General features: G+C 37.2%; 1 protein-coding gene across 2 annotated transcripts in view; it reads right to left on the reverse strand.

Moving 5' to 3' along the window:
• Window positions 1-7,588, reverse strand: part of lrrc4ca (leucine rich repeat containing 4C, genome duplicate a) — a 174,088-nt gene extending 166,500 nt beyond the window's left edge. Inside the window, exon 1 of one of the 2 annotated variants that reach the window (XM_055191643.2) lies at window positions 7,487-7,588. The gene's annotated coding sequence lies outside the window, so the exon portion shown is untranslated. Of the gene's footprint in view, window positions 1-7,337 lie in introns of both variants that reach the window. The other variant, XM_055191645.2, reaches the window with a different exon arrangement.
• Between the last annotated feature and the right edge of the window lie 19,979 nt (window positions 7,589-27,567).

The following is a 27,567-nucleotide window of genomic DNA, read 5'->3' on the forward strand; positions in this document are numbered from 1 at the left end:
CATTCAAGAAATATATTAACTTTAAACTAGGGCTGTCAAAATTAACGCAAATTAATTTTAAGGCCACAAATTCTTTTAACGGCAATTAACGCAAATCACAGTTTCTGTTTTAGAACAGATTTAGAATTTAGAACAGATAAAAATGTGCGATTAATTTGCGATTAATCGCAAATTAACTCGTGAAATCATGCGATTAATCTAGATTAAATATTTGAATCTATTGACAGCCCTTTAAACTAGTGCATTATTCCTTTGGACCAAACCTTTGCGTTGCTAGCACGATGCGCTACTAAATTAGGCACAGAGACGTATAAAGTACATATATACGTCATTAGCGCTTGTTTCTATAGGCTGCTATACGCAGGTCATCGATATTTGAACGGTCCAAGACGGTACGTTAACCAATGTTGCCAAGCCTGCGTGATCCCTGTAAAACTTGTGACGTGGATTGCTTTTCTTGCAGGTTATATATTAAGGGATTTTGTTTATTGGCTGTCAATATTAAGGTCACGGTTGGTTTTGTTGCACAACTCGTTTTTTGTTTACTTTTTCTTGTGAGGTAAATGTCATTATACCAAGGTACATTACGACAATAAAAATCTTAAATCTTCCTACAGTACCCAACAAGATCAACAACATTCAGTATGTGGTAAACATACTTCACTTCTCTATTCAGTCCTTGCCGTGACACCTGGACACCCCAAGAGAACAGCAGCCGCTTTGATCAAAGCCCGGTAGACCCTGTTTCCCACCCCTGAATTATGCATCAAAACAAACATGAGCAGCAATGATAAATCAAATGTTGAATATACTGTGACTGGCAGTAGAAAAAGAAAGAAAGAAAGAAAAAAGAGTATAAGGAACAAGGGCCAGCTGATGATGTAAGCAACACTGAAACTGCATGCTAAATCCCCAAACTCTGCAAGAAATCGCAACCTTGATGTGTGTATGTTATAAAAAACTGCTTTGAGCGCGTTCAATCTTCGCTTATCTGTATGATCAAAGCAAAAAAAAAAAAAATAGCCGTGTTTAGCTGTTTGAAAAACCAAAGATGTCAAAAATATTAATTTTATACTAAAATAAAATATTTACATCTATGGACTACCCTCGCTGGGAACCCACAACCTTTTGCACTGCTAATGCAACGATCTACCAATTGGGCTACAAAAACACTGCAATATAAGTATATCATATATATTTTTAACATAAAAAACATCTGTATACTTCATTTACAGTTGTACATTCGGCAGATGCTTCTAAAATGTTGCAGTCGTAACACTGAGCATAGCCCGACGGTCCTTTTTTAATCCAGCGGCGGAGTGCATGCCCTTTTTGTTTTCATGCTAATGTGTAAATCCGAAGGCGACATGTGCCTGAAAACAGGCCCTGGCTCTTTTCACTTTGTCCGACTCTGGGGACAAGTGGTCCTCTTGATTCTTGTCAATGTGTGGATGGTTGAAAGTCCCTCAGGTCATCCAGACCTCCCCCACACCAGCAATCCTTCAATCTTCCCTCTCCTCTCTCACTCCATCTCTCTGCTTTACACTAATGGAGGTTGAAGGACTGTCACTCTAGCCTGCATTACAATTTCAAGGGCTTGAACTCTCCTCATCGCTGTCCTCCAACACAACTCTGCGTGGATTCTCCCAGATGAGTCGGTTTCCCTTAAGAGAGATGTGATATATAGCTATTTGCTTTTAGGGATACTGTAGGCAGTTTTGGCGAAGCTTGTAACTTGAGAGATTACAGTTTCAAAGTAGTTCAATTGGAGTCCAGCTACTCACGAGGAAGTTACAGCTACTGCAAGAATTTTACAGTACATTTTACAGTTAAAAAATGACTTTTCACATGCAGGGTCACGTAGTCATGTGGCACAGCTAAATCTCAGGGCTGGTAACTAAAAGACTGTTGGTTTGAGGGCTCATATGTACGCCATTGTGCCCTTGAGCAAGGCACTTAATCCCGGATTGCTTCGGGGAGATTGCTTCTGTAATAAGTGTATCAAGTCACTTTGGATAAAATCATCTGCTTTATAACTAACATACTTGTCCTGTAGGAAGGCAATATGGATCCTGGATATATAGGGATTATGGTATGTGAGTTAAGCCACTTAAACTTGAAATGAGACATCACACATATCCAAGGCCATGCAGGATAGCGTGACAACTTTGCTAGCATCAGTGATTTTGCACTAGCTGCTGACATGCTTTGTCACACAGCAGGCATGCAGTATGACCATGCCTTTAGCTGTACAAATCACAGATGTGCATCGACACAGACTTTACATGTCGAATCGAAGTACTCAGTTTTGATGTACATATCTGCTACTTGCTTATGTTAGCACATATTGATTATTACTTTTAATCAGTTTGCATAGCATAGTACACCTGTTCAATTTCTCATTAATGCAATTATCTAATCAACCAATCAATCACATGGCAGTTGCTTCAATGCATTTAGGGGTGTGGTCCTGGTCAAGACAATCTCCTGAACTCCAAACTGAATGTCAGAATGGTAAAGAAAGATGATTTAAGCAATTATGAGTGTGGCATTGTTGTTGGTGCCAGACGGGCCGGTCTGAATATTTCACAATCTGCTCAGCTACTGGGATTTTCACGCACAACCATTTCTAGGGTTTACAAAGAATGGTGTGACTAGGGAAAAACATCCAGTATGTGGCAGTCCTGTGGGCGAAAATGCCTTGTTGATGCTAGAGGTCAGAGGAGAATGGGCCGACTGATTCAAGCTGATAGAAGAGCAACTTTAACTGATATAACCACTCGTTACAACCCAGGTATGCAGCAAAGCATTTGTGAAGCCACAACACGCACAACCTTTAGGCGGATAGGCTACAACAGGAGAAGACCACACCGGGTACCACTCATCTCCACTACAAATAGGAAAAAGAGGCTGCAATTTGCACGAGCTCACAAAAATTGGACAGTTGAAGACTGGAAAAAATGTTGCCTGGTCTGATGAGTCTCAATTTCTGACATTCAGATGGTAGAGTCAGAATTTGGCGTAAACAGAATGAGAACATGGATCCATCATGCCTTGTTTCCACTGTGCAGGCTGGTGGTGGTGGTGTAATGGTGTGGGAGATGTTTTCACTTTAGGCCCCTTAGTGCCAATTGGGCATCATTTAAATTCCACTGCCTTCCTGAGCATTGTTTCTGACCATTCCATCCCTTTATGACCACCATGTACCCAAAGCTTGCACCATGTTACAAAGCTTGAATCATTTGAACATGTCAATGATTTCTCTGTACAAAAATGGCCCCCACAGTCACCAGATCTCAACCCAATAGAGCATCTTTGGGATGTGGTGGAACGGGAGCTTTGTGCCGTGGATGTGCATCCCACAAATGTCCGACAAACCGCAAGATGCTATCCTATCAATATGGGCCAACATTTCTAAAGAATGCTTTCAGCACCTTGTTGAATCAATTAAGGCGATTCTGAAGGCGAAAGGGTCAAACACAGTATTAGTATGGTGTTCCTAATAATCCTTTAGGTGAGTGTATATTCAGCTTTAAAAATACTACTGTGACTGTGCATAGACTGCATACTGTTGGATTAACCATTACAGAAACAAAAAATATTTTGGTAATCACCTACAGTGTTAGTTTAGAGCTGCTGTGGCACAAATCTTACATTGGGTGCTGGTCTAATAAATTAGTTAAGCATGCAATTGTATCAGTAATGTTTGAACCTGTTCTATATTTAACTGTAAACTGTAAAAAAACAATCAAACTTGATGAATATCTGTGTAAACAAGCATAATTTGATTTATGAATTAGATACAGTAAATGTTAAAGATTAAAAATGCAGAATAAAAACAAAAAAACGAAGCCAATTCTCAATCTCGATCAAGCTACTCACTTCCAAACTTAACTTAATATGTGAAAGTTCCTCACTTATATCTACGTAATCCCACAGGAGAACAAGGCAAGGGTCTTCCGGAGCCCAGTGAACATTCAATAAAAAGGTCTTTTCACTTCAGGGAGTTGTGTCTCCCAGCATGCTCTCTGGTGAGCGCGCAGAATGTCACAAAGTAACAAAACCTGGAGAAAACTCTGTGTGATAGGCTAATGCATGTTGACAGAGTCAGGCCTCTGGTTTGACTATTACATACCCAGTTCGAAGAACTAGTTTATTGATCAAAAAGCAACAAAGAAAAATAGTTTGCCTAGAAAAGCTTGAGACGGCCCTACCCACGTACATTTTTAATGAGCTTGTCGCCTCATTATCCCTTTAATGTATGTTACATGCACAACCCACATTTAAAAATAAATGTGCGTTACCCCAAGCAGAGACGAGCAAAGGCTAGTCGCTTCCACCGCGCTCAATGGGAGCCGTCAAAAAACGGAAAGAGCCCTTGAAGACAGCCAGTATGTAAAGGGTGTTTGCTACCCAGCATGCCTCTCACGTACTGCCCTAATTTCAGCCGGTATGAGGAGGAGAATTGTGGGGCTGAACGCATCATACACCCTCCTCGAGATTAGAAACATCAATGCCAGTTAAATCGCACTGCCGTGCTTGTCAAATAAAGACAAGCGTGGCCAACTGGGTGGTATTGAGAGCTTATGAGATTTAAAGAGAGTGGCAGAGGTGCAATGCAATAGATGCAGGACTATTACTTATTATAATAACACTATTAGGGTTTTATAATGCATAATTTCAGTGCTCGCAAGGTAGCATGTTTACTGATATTTAATTTTACAGATATTAAGCTCTACGTTGTTTTGAGTTTGTTGATGCTTTGGGCTGAACTTTGTTTTGTAAATAATTTCAGCCTAGAGGTTTGTTTTTTGTAAACACTTACTTAAACATTTTAATATTAACATTTTAAAAGCTCCCATTTACTTACAAGACATGTTCGTCAGAAGAGATGCAATGGTAATATTTGCGTACTCAATTGTGATTGGTCTTGTGACTCTTCATGCATACGGTCGTTCTCAAAAGTGATGTTATAAACAATTGTCATTATTGCTCTTTCTTTAAATATTTTTATAAAGATGCATTAAAATTTTAGGGTTTGCGTGTTGCATTGGTTTGCTTGGAGTTTGAACTGAAGCTTAGCTTTGAGAAAAAATGACACTAATCACATGCAAAGTTTATAAAGACATTACCCAGCACAGCTGAGTTTCCATTACCCTTCAAATTGTGCCAAAAATAGCGAATTAAAAAAAGCGCCCAATGGAAACAAAGCAATTTTCACATTAACTCCCAAAAAGTTTTTATGCTCGGGTGAGGTGGTTTTCTAGGAAATTTGATAAAAATAATATATTGCAAAATTGGTTTTTGAAATTACTTATCGCAAAAAACCTTTTATTTGCATAACATTGGTTAAAGGTGGGGTGCATTATCACTGAAAGCCAATGTTGACATTTAAATTCACCTTAACAAACACACCTCTACCCAAATAGAATCAGGATCTTCTTTTGATAGACCCGCCCCACGCATACGCAACCCAGGCAACGATGACGGTTAGTAGACACGTCACTTACTGCTGATTGGCTACAAGTTTGTTTTGGTACTTCGCCCGACCCCCTTTCCCAAAGTGTTTTAATAAAATTAATAAAAATTGATTTGATTTCACAATAGTTTTTTGTCGACATTTAGAAAATAATGCTAAAGTTTTGCGCAAATCTTTAACGGAAATGCAGCTAATGACTACAAAATATTACCACAAATGTATTAGCAGCATAATTTTAGTTAAAGAGCACCTATTTTCAGATTTTACGATTTTAGACATCCTTTGGCGTGTAAGTGTGTGTTAGTACATGTTAACGATATGCAAAGGTATGAATCCCAAAGTAAACGTTGACGCGAGTTATCGTCTCCAATGTAAATCTCTTTTCTTGGATTACAACAAACACACGAATTGTAGGCATCTTCCTGCGTCTGTTGACGTGGACACGATGCTCATTATCATAATTCCACCCGCTTCTGAAATGCAGCCTGTAAGTAGTCTATGTTTTTGTATTTAAAGAATTTACTAAAGACTATATAAACCATGACTCGGGTCCACTTAGATTCGAAAACCTGAGGTCCGACCCGAGACCCGATGGGGTCAAACATTTATTTTGGCAAATAAATACCTTCAAAGGTTTATAAGTGTTATGTCCATTTTGTACCATAAAACTCATTTTTAATGGTTTAATCTACCCTGAGGAGGCATTAAAAGCAAATATTGTACAACCCCCCAACCATCACTTTTGGCCACTACTGTGTGCCCACCCCCTTTTCATCACACATCTTTAGTCCTCTGATGCAGCATTTTTCTTGTACGGAGCCAAATCTTTAGGTTCAGCTTGACCAAAACATCATCTTTATCCTTTGCCACTTTTTCTGTAAAAATAAAGGATATTGCTAACACAAGTCTATGCTAATTTCTAAATCAAATGATGCATCTTACAAGCACACTTGACAAACCGAAGCTAATTGCTAATTCGAGGCGTGAAGAGTGTCATACGTACATCCGGTGTTGGCACAAAATGAATTCGTCTGTCAAAGTATCTCTGAAGGGCACTTCTATCAGACTGTATTGCTAACGTCAGTCTAAAACACATGCCACTACAAAACGGTATAATCAAAGGCAACAACTTCAGCTAATAGCTAAAGATGTTCCGCGCAGGACTACCATAGCAATATCCAATCAAATCCAATTAACTTCTTGGAGCGTCCCCTCCAGAAAAGTGCATTACAGCAGGATTACGCAGCTATCTGTACTGGATTTGATTAATGGTCGTGTTAATTAATGCTGAAGGGGATCGTTGGAGCGGTTCCTCACGTACAACGGCTCAGTGATCTGACGGCAATTTGGGGGGACCGACAAATAGACCCGTCACCAAAGTAGACAACCGGTCCCACAAATACGCTTATACTGTACTTCAACATCACTCCAAGCTGTTAAAATGCTGAAATTTTGTCTTTTGAGTACTGTTAGGAATCGATGGAGGTGAAAAGTGAGAATTTTGTTTGAACCAGATTTTATTTGGGGTAAAGCTGTTGTAAAATAACCAATATAGGCACACCTGCAACCGAGGCTCCTTTATCCTGAAAACAGCCTTGTTTGTGATCAAACATGAATTGGATTCTAGCCTATATTATGTGTTTTTTTATGTATTTGGGACATGCAAATGTGTATTTTCACATTAACCCAGATAAACCACACATGCAAACCATATAAAAATAGGCTTGCTCACAAAACGCCACACAAGTGTGTTTACACCAGTATATAGCCTACAGTTTTTGTTTAAACTGGTCTTTCAGACTAAATGCTTACTGATTACGAAAATTATATTTAAAAAACCCGTCTCTGAGAGGCTTACCGAAGCGTTGTGCTGGTAGAAACAGATGTTAACTCCACAGGTATGCTGCTGTTAATCTGTGTTAGCATTTGATGAATGTAATTAATGGTTATTCAAGACGCACTCCTTTGTCGTATTACGAACATTGTCAATAGGGATGTGAGACATACTCAGCTGGAAACGTCGGGGTTGGGAAGATGAGCTGATTGTTTCCTCCAACATGTTGTCAGTCTATGAAATCAAAATGATAGCATTTACAGCAGGGGCTGTCTGCGTTGCGTCTGGAACAATAAAGTTTTCATTCAGTCAAACGGCAAACGTATCGCCACTGTAAACAGAAAAGGAAATGTGTGCTTACCGTTTGCCAATAGTTTAAATGAGATGAAGTAAACAGGTAAATCCAAAGAAAGCGTTTTATTTTTGCATTTGAAATTCACACCCGGATCAGAACCTGTAGTAATAAAAGGGAAGCATTTGCGGTGAAAAGCAATATAAGTTTTATATAAAGTCCTTTTTTATATTATCGTACACTTTTAGAAGAAAAGGTACACATTGTAATGGGGGCCATTCCTTTTTAAAAATACAGTTTTGTACCTAAAAGGTGCATATTGGTACCTCAAAGGTATAAATCTGTACCTAAATGTCACATATTAGGACCTTTTTAAAAGGCACCATCTCAGTATCAACTTGTGTACCTTTATTTCTGTATAAGTGTCATTTATTGCTTTCAAGTGAACATTTAAAGAAAAACACTACCGTTTTTCAATATTTTACTATGTTTTTACCTCAACTTCGACGAATGAATACATCCCTGCTATCTTTTTTCAATGCGTGCACTTAATCTTTGTACAACGCGTCATGAATGTGTTAGCATTTAGCCTAGCCCCATTCATTCCTTAGGATCCAAACAGGGATGAATTTAGAAGCCACGCAACGCTTCCGTGTTTTCGTGTTTTCCTCCCGAGAACTACCAACTTTGCTCAAACTTCCGAAGTAAGGAGTGATGATGTTATTGCGCGCCAAGGTCAAAGTGCTGCAAACTAAGTGCTCTTCAGCCATACAATATAGTTCTCATTTTTAACCCGCTTAAAAAAATGCCACGTTTATTTTGTGCCACCATACTTACTCGTGTAACTACTCATGTAAGAGTCTTAAAATAGGGAAAACGGAAGTGTTTGGTGGCTTCTAAATTCATCCCTGTTTGGATCCTAGGGAATGAGTGGGGCTAAGCTAGATGCTGACACGTTCGCGATGCGCTGTACAAGGATTAAGTGCATGGATTGAAAAAAGATAGGTATGTATTAATTTGTCTAATTTAAGGTAACAACATAGTAAAATATTGAAATAAAGGGATAAAGGTTTACAAATATAATATGTCATAAGTAGCACAGGTACATTTGTAGCAATTAGTGATAGACCGATATATCGAGCCGATATTTGCGAGTTTTATGTGTATCGCATCGGCGGATAGGTGGCTGCCGTGTTCGCCGATTTTTTTCCGCCATTATTTACAGACAGAGTGCTGGAAGCCGCAAGCGATTGCAGGTCATGTGACTAAAATCAACCAACCTTTCCATGACAACATCGAAAGCTTGGCCTAACAGCTGATCATAGCTGGACAAAGCGTGTTTTTATTTCTCATCTCTATGGGACGGTTTCCCGAGCAGGGACTAAAATAAATTTAAGAACTGTCCTAACTAATAACATCTCCTTTTAACATATCTTAAAATACGTTTTCCCTCAAAATGGACACAATTAATATTTTAAGTAAGGCATGTTTGTTAAAACTAGTTATATTTCCTAATTAAACTAAGATCTAGTCCTAGTTTAAGATAATTCCTGTCCGGGAAACCACCCCTATATATATTTGTAGTAGTAAAGTGCTAGAAATCAATATCCTTTGCTGATTTTTGGAGAGTGCAGTTTATGGTTCCATAGCACCATCACCTGTTTTCATTATTTGTTAAATATAGTTTTTTTTTTTTTGATAAATGTTACTTTTTTAAAATTGAGACTTGTAACATTTGGCATCATCATTGTGTTATTTCTATTATGTAAATTGAGTAAGCAAAAGCAGTATCGGCTCCAAATATTGGCTCAAGAAAATCGGCAGCCTGTATCGGTCATCGGCTAAGGCAGATGAAACAAAAATCAGTATCGGCACAAAAAAATCCATATTAGTCGATCCCTAGTAGCAATAGCTAAAAATGCAATGTATGGGTCAAAATGATCTTCATTATGCAAAAAAGCCATTTGGATATTAGGTAAAGATCGTGTGCCATATTTTTGTGAATTTTATACCGTAAATATATAAAATATTATTGATCATTAGTTATTTGTGTTGCTAAGGACTTAATTTGAACAACTTTAAAGGCGATTTTCTCAATATTTAGATTTTTTTGCACCCTCGGATTTTCTAATATTTTTTAAAGGAACAGTGTGTAAGAAATGTATATCAATTAATCATAAAATGGCCCTGATATGTCACTAGACATTAAGAAATAATTTTCATTTCAAATACTTATATCACTGACAACAGTGGTCTGGCCAGGATATTGTCATTTACAAAGTGGAGTTGCAGCCCTCAACTGATGTTTATGTTGTCATTTTGTGTTTTGGCCACCAGTTGTGTAATTGCAGTACCGGTTTTAGCCACAAGTTTTGTGATTGCAATACCAGTTTTGGCCACAATCCTACAGACTGTTCCTTTAAAATTTTGCCTTATCATAACAAACCATACATCAATTGAACGCTTATTCAAATGACGATGTATAAATCTCAATTTCACAAAATTCACTCTTATGGTTCTGTGGTCATATATTTCACACTTTTCTTTAAAGAATTCAACTTTTAAACACAGCACTGAACCAAAATAGAAATATGCCGTCTCTTCCACTGACGCATTGTGGTATTTCCTCAGACACTAAAGCTTCCAATAATTTAATGGAGGGGGATAAAGATCTATTCCAGCTCATAAATGATGGAAGGGAGTCTTTCAATATTTATTGATCCTTTTTTGCCAAGGGAAGAAAAGTCTCTTTTCTTAGAAACTGTATTTTGTCATGCTTTTTCACTCCCAAAAGTTTGAATCCCCCCTTTGGAACTTTATTAGTGTCATACAGAACAGCACAGTTCTTGGATTTAAAATAAAGATTAAAAACTCTTACTGTTATGAACTGTGGCTTTGTTCACAAATTTTCACAGCCAGTGAGAATAAAGTAATAGTAAGTGATTTAAGGCCATTTCAAATAATTTGAGTTGGATGACATTCAGCACTCAAATAATAGAAGTCTATAATTTTATCCATGATAATGACAATTTCACTTTTACTGTTCATATTGATTTTTTTATTCTCCACAGTTATAATTCCCACAACCAATCTAACTAACGGGACATTTACGAAATGCCAGAAATATTTTTTATACTTACAGTAACTGACAGTTTATTTCGAAATAGCCTAAACTAAGACTTCATTAATCCACATTTGCCAGACATTGTCATCCAAAGCCATTTACAATCTATTTAATCTACATCTTTATCAGTATGTATGTTTCCTGGGCCTCGAACCAATGACTTTTGCATTACTTCCAGTTAAGACACAGGAATATTACACTCTAAAAATGCTGGGTTATTTTCAACCCAGTGCTGGGTCAAAAAGTGACGATATTTTGAGTTGTTTCCACCCAAAATTCTTGGCTGTTTTAACCCAATTATAAACATTTTATGGGTTAAATTTACCCAATGGCTGGGTTCTTCCTTTTTTAAACCAACGCTAGGTTTTAGAGCGTATACAATTTAGCATATATTTAACAGGCATTGTACAAACATTTATGCATTTGGCAGATGCTTTTATCCAAAGTGCTTCATTCTATGCATTTTATATATGCAAATTTCCTGGGATGAAACCTTTGACCTTCGGTTGCTAACGCTCTACCAATTAAGCTACTGGAACATACAGTACTTGCCTCCAACACTAATATCTAATACTTATAAAAAATATTTGTACTGCTCAGTAATAAAGAAAAAGCACAGATACATTTGTTGCACCTAAATGCCTTTGAGACGTTGCCGTGCTGTTTGTAATGTGTAGTACAGAAATGCACATTCAACATGATTGTGAATCCCCCACCAGTCCCCTTTAATTGAAATTCCATTGACATGCATCCCACTGTGACCAGTTAAACCTTGAAGTAATCCAGGTGCTAATGGTTTTGTCCTTCTGTGGCTGGAAATAGGCCGTAATGGGGAATTTTAAAGACATGTCGTTTGTGATTATTGACAGCTTGGGCCTATGAGCCGTGTCGATTGATATTTTTCCCCGCTCTGTTTATTAGGCCTGCCAGGTAACTGTCATAATTAAGGCTATACAAACAGATACATAAATGTCAATAGCAGCATGCTTTAACACAGATACAAACAAATATTCATGTATGAAGAATTAAAACATAATTTGGATCTCATATTGTTATGGAGTTTAGCCAGCCTTGCATAAATATCATTTTAAAGCTTTAATGCGATTCCCTGAAAACGACACACTAATAACTCTCAATTGAGTCGAGTCTTTGGAGGTGATAAGAGGAAATTGAGACAACAAGGCTAATGTGGGGTGAAAGGGAATTCTGGGATTGAACATGAATACTAAGCAGCTCCTATGGACACTTGTAGTCTCATGTAGCCAGACCTTCAGTGTGTTTGAACATGCGTTATGTTGTAATTTAATCAAATTAACACAAAAATATTAAGAAAAAAAATAAATGGATGTTTTGCTAGACTACTTCAGATGACAGAAAAAATATTTACTGAATATTCATGTATAATAATAATGAAGAAAAATTAGGAAAATGATGTGTCCATGCCTGATGTTCTCATCCTCTGCAACACTTTTTGAGAACAGTTTAAGCACACATACAGAATTTTAATAAAGTTTGATTTTGAGTGACCAAGCACATGGACCAGTTACTTCAAGATGGCTACCAGGTGAGATCATTTTTTTACAGTTAATTTGAAATATTGTCTTGTCAGAATGCTTACACGACATTTTTATTATCATTACCGCAACAGATGCTTATTAAATGTTAATTTAATTAATAGAAGCATAATACTTTGATTTTAAATGCATGTGCAGATTCTCCAAATTATGTTCTTTCAGGTTTGTCATGTCATTTTGAAAATATGTCAGTGTTGATGTTTTCTGACTGTTGCGGTAATGAGATTTTTTAGGACTAATTTTTTTAAATTATGTTACAAAAAGTGTTAAATGATAAGTAAAAGTTTTTAAATTAATGTTCCCATTTACTCCAGACTTTGTTTTTCAATGTCTGGTGGGAAAAAAAGTAAATTCAAGCAATTTTTACATTTTCATGCTTGACATGTTTAAAACCAAGTTTTCGTGAGAATCACCCATATAAATGTCCCCACAGTAACCCAACACAGTCTCACCCCATGGCGTCAATATTTGACGACACTTGACCATGCGTCAATATGTTGACGCAGAGGGTATACCATGGGGACTTTAATACTATCAGGTACGCGAAATTAAACAGTTGTCACCTGGCGTTGGGGTTACGGTTAGGTTTGGGTAGGGATGTCATTATGTAAATCTAACCCTAAACCGATGCGAAAATGGTAAGAAAATAGGAAAGAGAATGCAACGGACTTAATAGTATTGAAGTCCCCAGTTCGTCAAAAAATGACGCGAAAGGTATACCCTCCGCGTCAACATATTGACGCATGGTCAAGTGTCGTCAAATATTGACGCCATGGGGTGAGACTGGGTTGACAGTAACAGACCGGTGTGCATTCATAAACATCCCAAGAGTTTACAACAATGCAATGTTTATGAATTTATGCAGTGTTTAGTCAATGTTGATACATTTTCACTGATGTAAATACGACAGCTTTCTTATTCGATCAGATAGCTTTGTGTTGTTTCTGGAGTGTAGCATTAAAGAACGCGACACACGCCTTCCGGAAATCCTGTATAATTCAACCAATCAGAGGAGGACTTTGATTTTGCCGAGGTGTGCCGTATGCATCAAACATTCAGCCAACGGGCAGTCAGCATGAAACTTAAGTATAAGTCTGTTTAATTATACAGGATTTCCTTTGTGTGACGCAATCTTTAACACCAACTGATCAAAGAAGAAAGCCATCATGTTTACATCTGTGGCAATATGCTACATCAAGAACATGTTTGACATTGTTGATATAAACTTTAGAGATGTTCGTGAATGATGGTTGCCATGATTCCCAGACCCTTTAGTATGAGACTACGCAATACTGAAACAGTATTTCTGAATTGACTGAGGCCGGGATGAAGCGTATTTGAAGTGAAAGTATTTGATATTGGTATTTTGAAGTGTATAATACACAGGGACGTTTCTAGGCGTAGGCAAACTAGGCGGTTGCCTAGGGCACCACCAGCTCGGGGAGCACCTCCTCCCTCGACTTATGGATGATGTGTTAAAATAATAATATTGTAAACAAAGAAAGCCATAGGGGGTCTGAGTAATAAAGAGTATCAATAAATACTGAATATATATATATTAATATTTGAACAAACTATCTGAACTATTAAATCCCTTCAGTTCTTTGGGGATAATAATGAGTAAGAATTCAATAGAAGTCCTTCTGAAAGATATTTTGTAATTTTCACTATGAATTTTATTGATGTCTTTTCCAATCATGATTTAAAGCTTGATTATACTTCTTTGTGCATTTTGCCAAGCTACTGCACTGTGGTCAACAAAATGCTTAAAGCTGATGGAAAAGACATTATATACCTTTAAACATTGTATACTTTCATTTTATAAATCAAAGATTTTTTTTAGTTAGTAAGACATTCATTCATTCCCAATATATCTCTGTTTAGGATTCAGATGTAGATGCAGACTTCAGCCGAATTGATGTTGGACTGCTTGCAGTTCTACCTGAAGACATTCCAGAACCCCACATGCACTCGATGTTGACTTAAAACGGGCAATCATTCTGGAGGGAAGATTGTCATGGATGATGTCCCACACTTACCACATGCTGTATGTCTCCTTTTTGCTGTAATGTGCTGTATACGCTCTAAATTTAGATTACCCAAAGATAATGAGGAATACATTTTTTTATTTATTCAGAGGGGATTTCCTCTTAAACCCAAACTCTTAAAAATCAGCTTTTAACTTAAAGGGCTCTATCTTACACCCGGCGCAATGCAGCGCAATGCGCAACGCAAGTGTCTTTCGCTAGTTTCCACCATAATTTTCACGTTTAGCGCCGCGTTGTTTAAATAGCAAATGCATTTGCGCCCCCTTTTGCGCCCATGGGCGTTCTGGTCTGAAAACGAGGTGTGTTCAGGCGCATTGTTGGCGCGTTGCTATTTTGAGGCAACTAAAATAGACTACGCCATTGACCAACAAAAACCTGGTCTAAAGTCTAAAGTCAATGGCGCAATGTGTTTTAGGTTATTTAAAGAGCACATTAGTAATATGCACCTATAAACGGGAGGACAACGCGGGTTTGCTTATCACAAAGTACATGAATGCGCAGCAGCACAAAAATGCTTTTAAATATGAAAGATTAAAGGATTGAATGTAAAAGATTATTATTGAATCTCTTGGACATAAATGAGGACTAATTATGAAACGTTAAAAGGCGCAAAGAGCTGCTTCACTGGTAAGTAAATAAATGCTTTGCTTTAAACAAATGCATCTGTTTTTAAATGTTTTTTTTTAATGCTACCTCACAGATTTATTGTATATGATGACTCTGTACCTGCGGATATGGTGAGATGAGAAACATTTTTAAGTAATGCTTATAAAAACTCTGTCCAAAGTGCTGAAACGCGCATAGAGCCGTTTGTAAATTCTTTTTCTCTTGTTTGTTACAAATAAAGTATTTTTAGAGTACAAACCTTATCTTACATACTTGTAAATTATGTTTTGATGATATTGGATAGCCATACATTTAAAGCAATTACAAGCCTGCTTTTTTACTTCCATGACTAAAAGAAAACGGGTTTTAAAGGTTTTAATAAAAAAATAACAATTTCAATACAAGTGAAAAACAACACAATTATTTAACATTAATCTTAAACTGGGGATCTTCTTCCTCCACTTAGTTTTTCAGTTTACAAAGTCCGTCATATAAATAGGGATTAGACATAGCGCCAGCGCAACTTGCTTTTAAAGGGGATGAGAGCTGAGACTCTCATTGGTTTACTGCACGTTACGCCCAAAATACTCCCATTACAATAGGACCAACCCTTTTCGACCATGTGCTCGGCGCACAAACCATTTTTCCCGTCGTTAAATTAGCAAAAGTGGATTCGGACACGCCCATACACGTTGCGCTGTGCGCTTTAGACAATGCGCTTAGATCGTTAAAATAGGGCCCATAGTCTTTGCTTTTGGCATTGGATGTATATGCTGCCTGTTAACAGGTTAGTTGATGCACAAATTAAGAAAAAGGTAACCCTTGTTTTCAAACATGTTTTGTAATTGCACTAATTTCATGACTTGGTTTTTACTTGTTATAAAGGGATCTGCTATGTTTTTGTCCTTGTTTTTAAGAAACTGACTCTTTCCGAAAGATAAACTTTGTAACTGCAAAATATGCAGCTTAAAGTTAACCCAACTTGGATTTGCAAGTCAATTCAACCTACTTTTAAAGGTTTTTGCTGCAAGTTGACATTACTTATAAAATCAAGTTAAAATTGTTTAACGAGTTATCTCCTCAATTAAGAGAAAACATTTGCCTGCCAATGACGCTTTCCAGAAGAATTTTTATGGTAATCTTTAATTCTGCTATTATTCCAATTTATAAAAAACTGAAGCAAAAACTAATTTAACAACATTTTAAACTCTTTGTATGTTTTGACCTTCGTTCTGAACCTGATCTCTAAGAAAATGTCTTGATAAAAATGAAATTATTTCATTAAAATTATTGCTTAAAATTTAGTAACCTACCCATAAAGTCGCCATGAAAGGGAAGTACCGATTGTCTTATGTTCCCTGTGGTGACGTACATCCGATTGAAATGGCTTCTGGAATGAATAAGGCAGGGCTGGATTTGAATTTGTCCATCAAGATCTGGCTGGATCGTTTGAAGTTGGGTCGTGTTGCTAATTGCTAATCGCTGCGATCTTCTCCAGGACCCCGCCCACATGCCATACTTATGAACGGAAGTGAAGAGAGATCGTTTTGAGGAGGGGAGGAGATTTGCATTTTTGATTAAAGATACACAAATTTTTTAAAAATAATGAAGCTCACAGATATGTCCTTTGTTAATAATACCACAATATAAAAAAATATATATATAGTTTTAATTTCAATATCATTGTGACTTTAAGAGGTTATAAGAAAACAAATGAAGATAGGATGAAAGTTTTTTCCATTCTGTTTGATTGTTTGTTTGAACGCAGAGGGTCTGTTCTTTTATTTGATATATTTGTATGTTTATATATTTATAGAGAAATTTTCCTGTAGGACATTTTGTGAAAATCACAAAAAAAATGCTGGCGGGAAACTTTTTTTTAAAAAGGCTGGCATGGAAATAATTTAACTTATTTTTTTTAAGTTAAAGTTACATAAAAAGGGCACTGATGTATTTTAAGATATGTCAGTGCAGATTGTTTTTAGTTTGAATGGCTCTTACATTTATTTTAGTCTAGGACTAGTCTAATCCCTCTCCGGGAAACCACCCCAATATGTATAGTTAAATTTATAGGAAACATTTGTTTAACTTCTAATAGCTGATTACTAAGTTAACCTTAATTTTTCTTTTATGTTTGCTTTGGAAAAATTAGGCAATCAGTTTCCTTCGTTTTTTTAAGATGCAATACAAAAAATATGTGCTTTATGATTCATTATTGGTTAAAGGCAACAAAAATCTGCAGATAGACTATGTTGGACGTCCAAGCCGATTTTCTCACAGTAGGCGTAGCAGGCGATGTGAATCTCATTTGGATCCGTGTGTCTTAGGAACATAAAGTAAGTAGAATAGACAAGCTGTTCGGTCCGTCCAGCTGGCTTCAGATCAGTGGTTTTAAGGGCTTACTCTAATGTGCCAACTACAGAGCAGACTGATGGTGGCACACAGTTTAAATGAGTCTGGTCTCACTGTACTGACGGTTACAGAGGTGTTTAATGTCCTGGTTATCATTGCTGCTATTTTGATTGTTAAACAAGCGATTGAATTCTCTCTCTCTCTCTCAATTCTCTGCACGCTTTATTGCATGATGGAGACCGATGCTCAGTTGGAGTCACATGCGTTCATGTATTCAGCTTTGTCTCTGCCGCCTTGATTATCATGCAAATCTGTTACTTCCTTGTACTTTATCCAGACTGGAAATAAAAACAGCCGTATCTTGCAGAGCTAACAGTAATTTGGTAAAAGTGGATTACGCAGATCTATTGAAGTGGGGACCGAACAAAAATGCATTATTTAAACGCTTGCTTCGGTACAGAAATTAAACCTAAAAATAAAACCACGCAGGATAATACGAGTGGATATTTTTCATGAATGTAACATCATTTGCGCTCCTTGCTTTTCGTGATTGCATTTTCTTTTGTGTCTTTTTTTATCCTATTCTCTTTAATAGCATAACTGTTAGTTCTAGACAGCATTGAGATTAAATAGAGATCAAGTGGAGACTTTGGCTGAAGTCTGCTGCTTGCCAGGTTTCTCAATGTCTCTTTAGTTTAACCAAAATCCTGCTATATAAATAAAGAGCTCAAATGCAAAAGCTGGCAAAAAAATACTTTTATTTCAAAGCCACTCCATGTGCACTGCATGCTACCAGCAGGTCAATTATATAGGTTGTTGTCCCACATGAGCCATGCAAACCTCGAAGAGATCACGGGCTACGCAGGCACAACATTTTCTCTTCCAGTTCGCATTTTCTCTAGCTCTGAGTTACGTCGGTCCCTCCAAGAAGAAAAAGACCCTAAAGCCCAGGTGCCACGCAGTAACAGTGCCGGTAGACAGATCACCTCACTTTGAAGCCAAAGGCTCTGACACCACAGAGTTATGGGCCTGGAAGAAGAGTTGCTAACATTAAAGTGTTAGAAAGACTAGACTGCCTTTGAAGGGATGAAATTTCACACTATCCTTCATTCTTTGATAAACGGTCCATAACTTTGCATGTGAAGGTTTCCCATGGCAACCAGAATGTGTTTAAATAATGCCGTGTCCATCACTAAGGGGAAAGGACAGAAATTCTGTTTTTGTAGAAAGAAATGGATATTAATACCGCTAATGAAAATATGAATCTATTTTGACGTAACATGTAAAGCGTGAAAATTATGCTCAATTATGGTAAAATACGAATGAGGAGCTCAGATGCAAAAGCCTCCAAATTAGTTTGAATCAATAGTGAAACTTTCTCTTTGTGGCTGATATAAGCAGTGCAATGGCTCCACCTTCAAATTATGTTTTAGCACTGTGTCGGGAAGTTAGAAAGTCTCTATTATTTGGGTGGTTGAGGGCATCTGATGGCTACCAACATTTTGAGAACTTCAGACCACCTGTTCCTCTCGGCCTCCATGCACATCATTTCCACCTGATCGATTGTTTGTTTTCTTTCCAAGCAATCTCTAACTCCTTCCATTAAGTCATGTGCCAGTTATTTTCTGGAGTGTTCTCATGACTTTTCAGGATGTCAGCACAATTTCTCCAGTAAAAAATCCATAGAAATTACAGTGTAACTTGCAGCTGGTTGCCGGTAACTTATTGTAGATTTAAATTTGTTATTTACTGGAAAGAGTTTGTTCAAAGTTAAAATAAATGAACAAGTCTTTATCTTTACAGAATAAAACGATACAATAACAGCCTCATGCGAAGCAGTCTGGGAACCAGAAATCATCATCAAACTTTTTCTGTTTTTTGCTTCAGATTTTGTTTCCCAGAATGCTTTGCTTGATGCTGTTATTTTAGTTTTACTTTGTAAATACAAAGAGTTATAAATGTTTAATGTTCATTTAACTTTAGTTATTTTTTGCCAGTAAATAACATACATTTAAATCTACGGTAAGTTACCTGCAACCAGCTGCAAGTAACACTGTAATTTCCATGGAAACAGAAGCAGTAAAGTTTATTGTTTTGTTTGTTTGAGAATAGACTCCTCCTTCTGCAAAACATGACTTTCTTACTTAGTTTTTTTGTTTTTATTTCAGTACAAATATCTAAAAATTCTTAAATCAACATGTATTTTCTTGATGAGCAAAATGACTAATAAAATAAGTCGGTTTTAGACAAAAAATATACAATTTAAGTGAATATGTGCTTAAAACAAGCAAAAATATCTGCCAATGAGGTGAGACATTTTTTCTTGAATTAAATGTTTAAGAAAAAATAAACTTCTTTCAAGATTTTTTTACTCACCCCCTTGGCAGATATTTTTGCTTGTTTTAAACACATATTCACTTAAATTGTATATTTTTGGTCTAAAAACTAAACTTAGTTTCTTGGGTCGTTTTGCTCATTAAGAAAAAGCATCTTAATTTAAGAATTTTTTGATATTTTTACTGAAAACAAGACAAAAATATTAAGAATTTATTTCTTGAAAATATTCTTTTTGCAGTGCAGCATTTTTTCTAAATTTTTTACTTAATTTAAAAAAACTTTTAATAAAGTAAAAATTATAATGAGGTTCAATAATTACTGCTTATAGATTAATATAACATGTATAATTAATGACAAAAACAGTATTTAATTCCTTAATATTAACAAATAATTGCATTAAAGGAATAGTCTACTCATTTTCAATATTAAATTATGTTATTACCTTAACTAAGAACTGTTGAATCATCCCTCTATCATCTGTGTGTGTGCACGTAAGCGCTGGAGCGCGCTGCGACGCTACGATAGCATTTAGCTTAGCCCCATTCATTCAATGCTACCATTTAGAGATAAAGTTAGAAGTGACCAAACACATCAACGTTTTTCCTATTTAAGACGAGTAGTTATACGAGCAAGTTTGGTGGTACAAAATAAAACATAGCGCTTTTCTAAGCGGATTTAAAAGAGTAACTATATTTTATGGCGTAATAGCACTTTTGGGAGTACTTCGACTCTGCGCAGTAACACCCTCCCTCTCCCATTATGAGAGTGAGAAGGGGAGCGGACTTTTCAGGCGAGTCCAAGTACTCCCAAAAGTGCTATTACGCCAGATGATTCAACAGTTCTTAGTTAAGGTAATAACATATTTTAATATTGAAAATGAGTAGACTATTCCTTTAAGTTACTTTACTCAGTAAGAGGTTGTTTCACTTTCTTAAAGTTAAAATATATAGACTGTTTCATTGGACGCACGTGATACACGTCTGGATCTGAACTTTACTTCCGGTTTCGTTTTTTTAATGGTCTGACTAGTTGCTAAACTGATCTCTTGAACAAATGCCTCGTCGAAAATAACAAATGTTTTGGTTTCCTAGTTAATCTATGTGTTGTTTTTGTGCTTGTCATATAAATAAACTACGTTTAAGGTACTTTGTTGTTATTTATTATTAGCGGAGTTTACCGGAAGTTACGTGTGTACCGCGACAGCCGCTTGTTTATGCTGTTACTGCTGAAACCGTCTATATAATTAGACCAAAAAAGTTTTGTGTCTGTCCTTATGTTTTGTTGTGTAAAAAGAATACAAAAACTCGACAATTGCACAGCCTTACACTGAAAAAAAAACGATTCATTACCCAATTTTTTTAAGTAAATGGTCGCAATCAATTTATTTATGCTACATTCAGAAAAAAATAGTAAAACAAAACAAAACACGTTTGTTTAAATGTAACTTAAATAAATTGATTGCAACCACTTACCTTAAAAAATGAGTAAATTGAATGAATCATTTTTTTCAGTATATATTTGCTTAGATAGAGGCATATAGCCTCCAAAACAGAATGATGTGTTGTCCTCCTCACACAGTCACGCATGCTGGTTTATACATATAACAGATATAACTATTTTTTTTTGAAAAGGGCTGCACAATTAAGACAAAAAAGCATAATTGTCAGTTATTTACCTGATAACAGTTATCATTTTGTACACTGTTACAACTAACCCTGCTTTTTTAAAATTTTATGTTTTAGGTAACAAGACAAAAATTTAAATTATATAAGGTTGGATTTGGTGACTTTTACAAAAAAAAAAAAAAACACACAAGATGAAGAAATTTACTTCCATGCCTCCAAAACACTATGGGCTCTATCTTACACCCGTCGCAATGCAGCACAATACGCGACGCAAGTGTCTTTTGCTAGTTTCCACCCTTCGCAATTATAATTTTCAAGTTTAGCGCCATGTTCTTTAAATAGCAAATGCATTTGCGCCCCCTTTTGCGCCCATGGGTGTTCTGGTCTGAAAAGAGGTGTGTTCAGGCGCATTATTGGCGCGTCGCTATTTTGAGACAACTAAAATAGACTACGCCATTGACCGACAAAAACCTGCTCTAAAGTCAATGGCGCAATATGTTATTTAAAGAGCGCATTAGTAATATGCGCCTATAAACGGGACGACAATCCGGGTTTGCTGATCACATAGTACATGCACAGCAGCACAAAAACGCTTTTAAATATGAAAGATTAAAGGATTGAATGTAAAAGATTATTATTGAGTCTCTTGGACATAAATGAAGACTAATTATGAGACGTAATAAGGCCCAAAGAGCTGCTTCACATGTAGCCTGGTAAGTAAATAAATGCTTTGCTTTAAACAAATGCATCTGTTTTTAAATGTTTTTTTTTTAAATGTTACCTCACGGTTGTATATTGTATATAATAACTCTGTACCTGTGGATATGGTGAGATGAGAAACATTTTTAAGTAATGCTTAAAAAAACTCTTTGCTTAAAAAAATGCTGTCCAAGTGCTGAAACGTGCGAAGAGCCGTTTGTAAATTCTTTATCTCCTGTTTGTTACAAATAAAGTATTTTTAGAGTACAAACCTTTTCTTACATACTTGTAAATTATTTTTTGATGATATTGAATAGCCATACATTTAAAGTAATTAAAAGGTTTTAATAAAAAAATAACAATTTGAATACAAGTGAAAAACAACACAATTATTTAACATTAATCTTAAACTGGGGATCTTCTTCCTCCGCTTAGTTTTTCAGTTTACAAAGTCCGTCATCTAAATAGGGATTAGACATAGCGCCAGCGCAACAGGCTTTTAAAGGGGATGAGAGCTGAGACTCTCATTGGTTTATTGCACGTTACGCCCAAAATACTCCCATACTCATCAAAAAAATCAACCATGCGCTCGGCGCACAAACCATTTTTCCGGTTGTTAAATTAGCAAAAGTGGATTCGGACATGCCCATTTAGACTTTGCGCTGTGCGCTTTAGACAATACGCTTAGATCGTTAAAATAGGGCCCTATTGTTTAAAATCTAAACGAAAACACATCAAAATCTTTTACAAATTCACAGGAGATCATCTTCTCACAGTAAGAGAAAAACCAAAAGCACAGATTGCTCTGGCTTGTACTGTATGTATAGTAGACGCGTTATGATTAACCCAGCGCTAGTTTGTGCCCACTTACCCCTAATCTTTGGTACTAAAAGTCACTTTGGATGAAAGCATCTGTTACGGTCAACAAAAAGACGGAGACCAAACCGTGAACATATAATAAAGAAACATTTAAATTCATAATTCTAGGCTGATTAATTAAAATTGGCACATCACTAAATTCACTTCAGAGGACAGATTCAAAAGCGGAGCGAGATCACAAGCAAGCAGTATGCAATGATTTCACTTCCCCGCATCCTGACTTAAAACATGTGTTTCTCATTTTTCCTGTCACCTAAAAGAGAAACAAAACAACAACAAACCCAAAAATCCCACACACCATAAAGGCATCTGCCAAATGCATTAAAACAATGGTAACACAAAAATACTGCTTAAAGCGTACCACAGTTTTGATAAAATCCACACTGTTCAGTTCAGTTATATCTCACAACAAATGAATTGTTTTCATCCCATCATCAGCTCAGACACTAATTACTCATTAGCAAATAAATTAACTTGTTGTGTTGAAAACAGACGGAAAATATAATCACAACCGTGAGAATTTAACATGACACTCCAAAACACCTCTGGCTCCAGAATAAGGTGCATTCACCTAACAGGCGTTCAAATAAAACCATCTCTGATATTCCAAACACAGGTGTCGTTTTTTACCCGGCGTGCTGAGCGATTTAAAACAGGAGCGGATGATGCTGGGAGAAGTAAATTGCAGTGGATCAATTGAAAATGTCACCTTCACGGACAGATTGATTAAAAGCAGTGCTTATCCTCCAGAACTGCGGCCGTAAGTCTGGGATGCAAAGCAGTCTGGGAATGCAGGAACGGTTGATGAGGTGTAACTCGAAAATTACAGCTCGCAGCCAATTCTGTTACAGTAACACATGCAGAGGCGGTTTGATGTGGGTTTTTCTTTATGTTTTAATAGGAGGTGAAAATGAGTTTGAGCATTCTCTGGCATTTTTCATCATGCCACATTGTGTCGTCGAAGGCTCTTGAATACCACACAAATAGCTTTCCAGGGAACTTTTATGGTGAAGAGTCCAGGTCGCTCGAAATGATTTATATTGATGAAATGGCTGCCACTTCTGATTTGACCTTTAATGTACTTACATGAGGTTGCAGAGAGTACGTTTTACGACTTTTCTCATCACTTGTCAGAGCTGTCACTTAGGGCTTTATATCATACGTATATCATAAGTGATTTTCGATACTAACATCAAATCAACTTTTTACCATTGTGACTGTTGTTGATGTTTTTTCTTGAATGCACAGCTGTTTGGTCCTTACAGAAAAAACACATGTGCTAAAAACGCATGCCATCACAGGTGAATGGTGTGGTTTGAGACAATTTTGTGTGAATCCCAATCCCATTAGATCACATAAAACTTGTTTTGGTCGTTCCCCTAAATATGATACATTTACTAAATTAGCACCTCTACCAGCAGATGAAACTTAAAGGAATAGTCAATTTTCTAAAAAAAAATCCAGATAATTTACTCACCACCATGTCATCCAAAATGTTGATGTCTTTCTTTGTCAGTCGAGAAGAAATTATGTTTTTTGAGGAAAACATTCCAGGATTTTTCTCATTTTAACTTGTTAACACGCACCGGCCCGGCGGCGGGCCCTAGGGGGCGTTTTTACGTGTTTTTGTACTTTGTTTAACATCAAATATTCAATCAACAATCATAAACTTTGCATTATTTGAAAGTTTAAACACTCCAAATTCATGTTCTGAGCTTATTTTTGCAATCAATACACTGGTGTGGAAAAGATTAAATGAAATGCAGACGGAATGCATATAAAAAATTTTGTGGGTACTCACATGGCTTGCCATATGGTTCTGACAATTTCTGACAATTCCCAAAAACTTCAACGTACATTGCAAGGTAAGGGTCCACTCTTCAAAAAGCATCCCACGTTTTAATCCAAAACAATGAAAAATAGTGAGAAATCCAGCAATATCCTCCTTTGTTTACATCCGCGCGTCCGCAAAGTAAGATCGATCATGTTTATTTTCTATCAAATATCGATTTTTATCAGTGAAAATCCATCTCTTCCTGCTTCGTTAGACTGTTCAGATAAATATCCCGCCCTATTTTTCTGTTTTGTCCAATCAGAAAAGGTTTGACAACTCAAAATCTCATGCGATCAATGATTTGCCTAGATAGATGTCTTTCAGCTTGCCATAGGCTTTTGACTGGATTACACCAAAACAAAGCCAGCCAATGCATAGTGAGCAAAGCTTTGATTGACAGAGGAAGTAACCAATCATGAAACGTGTTACGACCCCAGATGAAAGTCAGGGGGAAAGGGGGTCGGAAACATTATCATTTATGAAAGGTGTGGAGCATTAAGAAGAAACCAAGCAAACAGTATTGATGCAGTGCAAAATAAAGCCGTATGTTTATTTACAGTATTTACAGTGAACTGTTATATGCAAAAGTGAGAAAAATATATACAGTGTACTTGTCATTAGCATATACAAAAACCCACATAAAGGAGAGAGGGATGAGAAGGGACATGGGCGGCGGCCAAAGGAATGAAAATAACAAACAAAAACCCCGTCTGACTTTGATTAGCCCTTCTACGCTGACTACACGATGAAAACAAAGAGAGGTTCTTCAGCGTCCAGGACGCCCTGACTGATCTACGCTCTCTAACACAAAAATACAGTGGGTGGTGCTCGCCCCTTACCTAGTGTGCCTAATACAATGGAAAACAGACTGCGTGTGCACGATGTATATCGCGCGACATTCTTACCTGTCCACTTCCCAACCACAGACATAAAACAATAAAGAAAACTCGAGTGGGGGAACAACACACTATGGACAGCAACGCAACAGACATACAAGTAAAGAATCAGCCGCACAATATCAGAGCGCGTTCAAGAGCTCGCGCCGTTGGTCTGCCGCACTCTTTTATAGAAGAAGGATGGATGTGATTGGAGATGACGTCAGAGGATCACCGGTAACAGACAGAAGGCCAACCAATGGCAAGACTCTGTGAAAGTAAAAGCAAGACGGAGAGAAAAGAGGAGAAACAAAAAAAAAAAAAAAAAAAAAAACAAAACACAACAGCAGCCGTAACACTCCCACCCTTAAAAGACAAACACCATAATGTTTGTACATACACTTCAACACAATAATAACAAAACATATGCAAGAACAAAAAAAAAAAAAAACTAACAATAATCAAATACGAGAAAGGGCATCTGCCACAACATTATCAGTTCCCTTTTTGTGAAATATCTCCAAGTTGTAATTTTGTACAATTAGAGCCCAACGCATGAGACGGTGATTTTGATTGTACATACGAGACAGAAAGGTGAGAGGATTATGGTCAGTAAATACAGCAACAGGTATGGAAGATGAGCCAATATAAACCTCAAAATATTGTAATGCAAGAAGGAGCGCCAAAGCTTCCTTCTCAATTGTGGAATAGTTGCGTTGGTGTTTGTTGAACTTTCTAGAGAAATAACACACGGGGTGATCAATACCCGAGGCATCCTCCTGTAAGAGTACAGCACCTGCACCCACCGCACTTGCGTCAACCTCCAATTTAAAGGGGAAATTCAAATCTGGTGCCGCTAAAACCGGCGCATTACACAAGAGAGCCTTAACGTTACCAAAAGCATGTTGACACTCATCAGACCAGGCGTACGGCTTGGAGGGACTAAGAAGATTTGTAAGGGGGTAAACAACAGTTGAGAAATTTTTACAAAAACTACGGTAATACCCCGCCATCCCTAGAAACCGTCGCAACTCTCGGCGTGTTACTGGGACAGGAAAATTGGCAACAGCCTCAACTTTTGCTTGGATCGGGCGAACTCGACCTTGGCCAACCTCTTTTCCTAAGTATGTTACGGTAGCCTGTCCAAACTCACATTTGGCTAAATTCAACGTCAAAGAGGCAGATGCAAGTTTTTCAAATACCGTCCTCAATAGAGAAATATGCTCGGACCATTCAGAGGAATATACTACAAGGTCATCCAGATAAGCGTTACAATTAGGAACGCCTGACAATACAATATTCACTAGCCTCTGAAACGTAGCGGGGGCGTTTCGCATGCCGAAGGCCATTACAGAATACTGTAAAAAGTGATCAGGGGTGACAAAGGCTGAAATCTCCGATGCAGAGGGGGTGAGGGGAACTTGCCAATAACCCTTTAACAAATCCAGTTTAGTAACAAAACGTGCAGATCCGAGATTATCGATGCAGTCCTCCATACGAGGCAACGGATAGCAGTCTGGCACAGTAACAGCATTGACTTTTCTATAATCTGTGCAGAACCGGAAGGTTCCATCTGGTTTAGGCACAAGCAAACATGGACTGCTCCACGGACTGCTACTATGCATAGCTAACCCATTTGTAACAAGATATTCAGTCTCAGCACGCATAACTGCTCTCTTCACAGGATTTACCCTGTATGCGTGTTGTTTGATAGGATAAGAGCACGTCACTTTAATGTCGTGTTTTAGAACAGTAGTCTGAGTGGGAATGTCACCAAAAATTTGTGGAAACTCACGAATGAGACACACTATATCCTGACATTGCTGGGCAGATAAATGAGCTAAATGTGACGATAGATTTTTCAACATCTCAGAGTTTGACAACCTTGCACACTGTTGTGAGACATTTCTTAGTACTACACCATCCTCATCAGCAACAATCTTGTCAAAGGGGAAGGGAATGACATCGCATGGTACGGCAATAGAGACCGCGGGCGCTGCAGGCTGATC

Source organism: Misgurnus anguillicaudatus, chromosome 6, assembly GCF_027580225.2.
Source record: "Misgurnus anguillicaudatus chromosome 6, ASM2758022v2, whole genome shotgun sequence".
In the NCBI taxonomy this organism is placed as follows: domain Eukaryota; kingdom Metazoa; phylum Chordata; class Actinopteri; order Cypriniformes; family Cobitidae; genus Misgurnus; species Misgurnus anguillicaudatus.